Source organism: Amborella trichopoda, chromosome 11 (assembly GCF_054954075.1).
Source record: "Amborella trichopoda isolate Santa Cruz 75 chromosome 11, AtrichopodaSantaCruz75HAP2 v2.0, whole genome shotgun sequence".
In the NCBI taxonomy this organism is placed as follows: Eukaryota; Viridiplantae; Streptophyta; class Magnoliopsida; order Amborellales; family Amborellaceae; genus Amborella; species Amborella trichopoda.
This window is the reverse complement of record NC_142346.1, coordinates 28,273,509-28,278,664: the sequence shown is the minus strand read 5'-3', so window position 1 is coordinate 28,278,664 and position 5,156 is coordinate 28,273,509. Positions and strand designations below refer to the sequence as shown.

The window sequence follows — 5,156 nt, the reverse complement described above, 5'->3', positions numbered from 1 at the left end:
ATACCGCGTGACAGCTAGACTGTTATGACAATACTAAACTAAGTCAATCCCTTAATCAAGTAAGGGTGAGGAGAAAAGTGAAGAAAGAGAACAAAGAGACGACACAAGACGACAAAGAGGGAGGGTCCCAATGGCGTTAGGCATCGCCACCCACAGTCGTGGAATAACTGTGTCGCAGCCCTCAGACGACGTTGGACACTGCTACTCACAGCTAGAGGGTGAATAGTGAACTACAGATTGCGTTAGGCATCGCCGTTGGCAAAACGAGAAGGTAGCACATCCCTTCACAGACAGCGATAGCTTCTTGTGAAGCGCGCGGTGATAGCCTCTTGTGAAGAACGCATCGATAGCTCCTTATGAAGTACACGGCGATAGGCGTAGGACGTAAGAGAAACCTACGAACGACGATAAGTATCGTCGCGACCCTTCGGAGGCGGCAATAGGCATCGCCGTCTATGATAGGCACAAGGTGCAAGAGAAGCTCGCACATGGCGATAGGTATTGGCGCGACTCTTCACAGGCAGTGATAGGCATCGCCATCTGAGATAGGCATACAAGGATATACCTGCGGACGACGATGAGCAGCGTCGTCTATGAACCTCATTGAAAGATAGAGACGAATGAAAAGAGGGAGAAAGAAGCTCGCGCATGGCGCTGCCATTGCTATGCACGATCAGTGAAACCACATGAAGGGAGAAAGAAAGAAAGAAAGAGGCAAGCGTGACACTACCACTGCCGCACCTAGCCCTTGAGAAAAGCTCAGACGCAGAAGAAGAAAGAGAAGAAGAGAGAGCAGAAGAGAGGAAAGAAGAGAAGAGAGAAAGAGATTTACCTTAAGCCCAGGGGTACCATCCTAAAAGTTTCTCACTCCTTCCTATCTCTCTCAAAACTTGACCCAACAATGAAAAGAGATGGAAATTTTACTAAGCAAAGTCTGGTCTATGTACAATGACAGTACGTAATATATGTAGAGTTTTGCCTAAACATGGGTGGATTGATCAAAATTAAACCTAATTGTTGAAAATTAAGATTTAATTGAATTAAATAAAATAAGAAAATAGGGTGTAAAATGACTGATTTGCCCCTTCCTAACAATTCATGGAATTACAAAACAGTTCCTGCTGCTTTGATATATGATCCAGGGTTTCTCTAGTGCCCGCTTGTCCAAAAGATGATTGTTTTCTTGTAGGGCTCGACATAATGATCGATTATATACCAACTTCAAGCCATGGATGGTGTTTTTAAGCCACGATTATGCGACTTGAAATTTGGATGGATATTGAAAATTTTGGATCAATAGTATGCTCGTTCTTTGATGTTTTTCCATAATTTCTTCACCGGATCACACTTAGCATGCGGTCACGATTGCATGACAACAAACACACCTCGATTTCATGCCCCGATGAAGATTTCTCAACTTTTGAGTTTTGGCCAGAATCCTAAATTCCAGCGCCGGAATTCACAACCACTTCATCGACTTCATGTGTGAAATATGACCGCTTATCATGCGCAAGGTTCGTACCAGCGATAGCCATGGACCTTCCGCACGCGATGCAACTAGTTTCACGTCAATCGGGTTTACGAGTTCCACGATTTGGCCTCTTGAACGAGATGTGTCGCTGCTGATTTTCCTGCAACTTTCTTCATGGATCAGCAACTTCTCTCTAGCTTTTCTTCGTGCTCAGGAGTCGTCACGTCGCATGGCACATATCGAAACGCTCATCTTGACGAGACGAACATGCTCACAAAATTTGAGTGGGATCTAACTCGGAACGAATGAGATATGGGCCCCAAAATTCACTGTTCGTGATTGTCCCTTTAATGGTGATTACTTGTAGGGTGGCCGCACGGGAATAGTGTGTGGCTCCTCCTGTTTCGGTCTTTTGCTTATAACTTTGTCTTGGAGTGCTTGATTGAGCCGAAACTTGACTCATAAAGGTTTTCGACTGTGCCAAATCCAATGGAGGTGGTCCCATAGCTGTTTGACATACAAAAAAAATATAGTTCTAGTTACGGGGGTCTGTTTTAGGGTGCTAGAGGCTGATTCTACCGAAACTGTTTCTTAGTCTACACTGACTTAGAAATGTCAGAATGTGACAAAACTTGGCAGGAGACTCTTTGGAGTCCTTATGAAGATCTTGGTTAGTTTTGGGGCCATTTTGAAATTTTCGAAATTTCCACTGTTTGTCAGGCTTTATTGATCGGCTTCTCTATTTTATTCCACATCGGGGACACATGGTACTGAAAAATGTCTTCAAACAGTGATGTTTTAAAAAAAAAAAATTGGGATGAAACTTGCCGATTCGGTCGATTCTCTTATCCGAGATGCCGATCCACCAATCTGACACGGTTTTTACATGGCCCTTGAGTATTTAAATTTGAAGCTCTTAAAATAGGAATTTGTAAACTATGGGCAGTCCAAAAAGTGTCATACACACTACTTTCAGGATTTGAATTCCATTTTTCGTATTAATAATTGCCTAGGTTTGAGATGATCAATTAGAGGGGATTTTGGCATCAAAATTGCATTTTCCTATAAGCAATATCCTAAGTCGAGATGATCAATTTGAAAGAATTTTGACACCGAAATTGCATATTCAGGCATGGTTTCAATGCAGCTTCTTTTTTTTTTTTGGTTTTTTTGGGTAATTCAATAGAAATGATGAGCTCCTACCCATTTCTTTAGAAATTGTTAGTGATTTCTAAATGCATTAGATAAGAATGAAAGCCTAAACCGTAGCTAGGGTACAAGTGATGATACCACTATGACCCCAAACCCATTCTCGGTTTCATTGCAGCTTTACTTTACATATGCCTTATAGCATATGCCTTACATAGACTTCTTCCCAACAAAAATACGTATATTATGTGAAACATAACGCAAGAGCATTATCATCAAAGCCTCTCACGGGGTACACCTTTCAATATATGATTAAAAAAAAAAAATAGGGTAAAGAGAAAATCAAGTTCTACAATAATGCAGAACCACTACATTGTACTCGACGACAGCATCACCAGTACTCGAATTAAAGGTATGGGTCTTGGCCAAGGCATAACCGCGAGCCAGTCTAAAAGCTCCACCTCCGCCAACAATGGCCATCTCCCTCACACCACTAAACACCGCATTACGGCCAAGAACGCTAAGGGTGCTACCCTTGTACTTTCCCTCGACAAACACATAATTGAGAGTCATCAGGAGGCCAACTTCTTCTTGAGCAGCCAAGGCATATATCCCTTGAGCCCTCCCTATCAGCTTAGAGGACACCTCAGGTCCCTCTGTAAGGGGATCATCGATCATCACGATCGCTCCGAACCCAGTGGCCGACTTATTGGTGGAGTCCGCTCTTGCTACTTGTATGGCTGTCGGTTTTGGGCAGCTAACGATGTCGTGGAAGTAGAAGTGGAGGTGGGTCACCTTCTCATTACCGAAACCGATGATGGGAGGTTCAAAATCGAACTTGAGAGGTTCGTTTCTTGGTAAGTGGCCCGGTTTTTGTGCCAAAGCCGAGCTGCAGAAGAAGTGGAGGATGAGGAGAGTGAGTGGGGAGAGGCAAGACGTTTTAGAGAGAAGTGAGGAGGCCATTCTGTTGTTAGGAAGGAGATGAGAGTTGAGGAAATTGAAGCGTCTGAGAACGAGAGAGGGGATATGATTTCCTGTGTTATATATAAGGGTGCGGGTTGTAGCCCACCTAAATAGCATCGACAAATGTGGTTAGGGGTTAGGGGCTCTACCAAAATAAGAAGGGGGAACCAAATTGGTTCTAATTTTCCCTTATTGACCAATTCCTCGCGGGAAGACCACCTTCTTTATTTTTGGGCAAATAAGACATCCTCTTTTTCTTTTCGTGCCTCTCAATGGAAGCAAATACTCCCCTAGATGCTATTTTTCCACATACTTGAACAAGGTATACAAAGGTCTTCAAGCTAATTACTTTGTTTGGGATTGTATACAATGAGACAGTAAGGTGGTCACAATTACTTGCAACCATCCAAGGTCTTCAAGCTAATTACTTTGTGGTCTTCAAGCTAATTACTTTGTTTGAGATTGTATACAATGAGACGGTAAGGTGGTCACAATTACTTACAACCATCCCTTGTGAAATTTGATAGTTTGAGTATATCATAAAGTTTGAAAATATTCTTTTGAAGTTTGAGCTTGGTCAATGGAATAAATACAGCCACTGAATTTCATATCTAATATTCAAGATTAATTGTGACCACGTTGTACCTAAGGTACATGGTATCATTCTATATTTTTCCACTATGTTTTAGGGAAAATTATAAATAACCCCCAAGACTAGACCTTTTTATACAAGTTACCCCCAACCGAAATTTTTTTCTCACTTTTTTTCCTCAAAATGCACTTTTTTAGCAAATACCCTCACAAGTAAAAAAGGTACATTTTTTTTTACGAAAGTACCTTTTTTTCGTACATAAAAATTTAATTTTTGCTGGACATTCATGTGGGCTTACATGGACTGTCGGACCACTCTTTGACATTGCCGAACCGCACTTTGGGCTTGTTGCCGGACCGCATGAGCCTATTTTCAGACCGCTCTTTGGTAGTGCCAGGCCGCATGGGCTTATTGCCGGACCGCCACTTGTACTACTAGATAGCCATTGTTATTTACTGGACCAAAATTACACTGGCGGACCGCCCTTAGAATACGCCGGACCGCCTATTTTCAGACCGCTCTTTGTTAGTGCCAGACTGCATGGGCTTATTGCTGGACCGCCACTTGTACTACTAGACAGCCACTGTTATTTACTAGACCAAAATTACACTATCGGACCGCCCTTAGAATACGCCGGACCGCCTTTTCATGAGAAAGAGGAGAGGGAGGCGGGGGTATAAGTAAAGAAGGGTAGCTTCTTTTTTCTTTTTCTTTTTCTTTTTTTTCCGGGTTTGTGGGTATTTGCATAAAGTATATTTTGCAGTAAAAAGTAAAAAAAAAAGTTTGATCGGGTAACTTACATGAAAAGTCTAATCATAGGATAGGCGTTATTTGTCATTTTACCCTTTGTTTTATGTTTCATTTACTCTTGAAAGGAAATATCAAAAGATGTTATGTCCCTGCGGGAGCATTTTGGAGATTCACTACCCTGCAGGGCAATTCTCAATGCCCAAAATTTTGGGGCATAGTCTTCTCAACTAA

At 42.1% G+C, this 5,156-nt stretch overlaps 1 non-coding gene across 1 annotated transcript; it reads right to left on the bottom strand.

Moving 5' to 3' along the window:
* Nucleotides 1-2,843: 2,843 nt before the first annotated feature.
* Nucleotides 2,844-3,660, bottom strand: LOC18431117 (dirigent protein 22). The gene has a single exon (XR_016045060.1). It is a non-coding gene; the product is annotated as a dirigent protein 22 (transcript).
* Nucleotides 3,661-5,156: the final 1,496 nt, after the last annotated feature.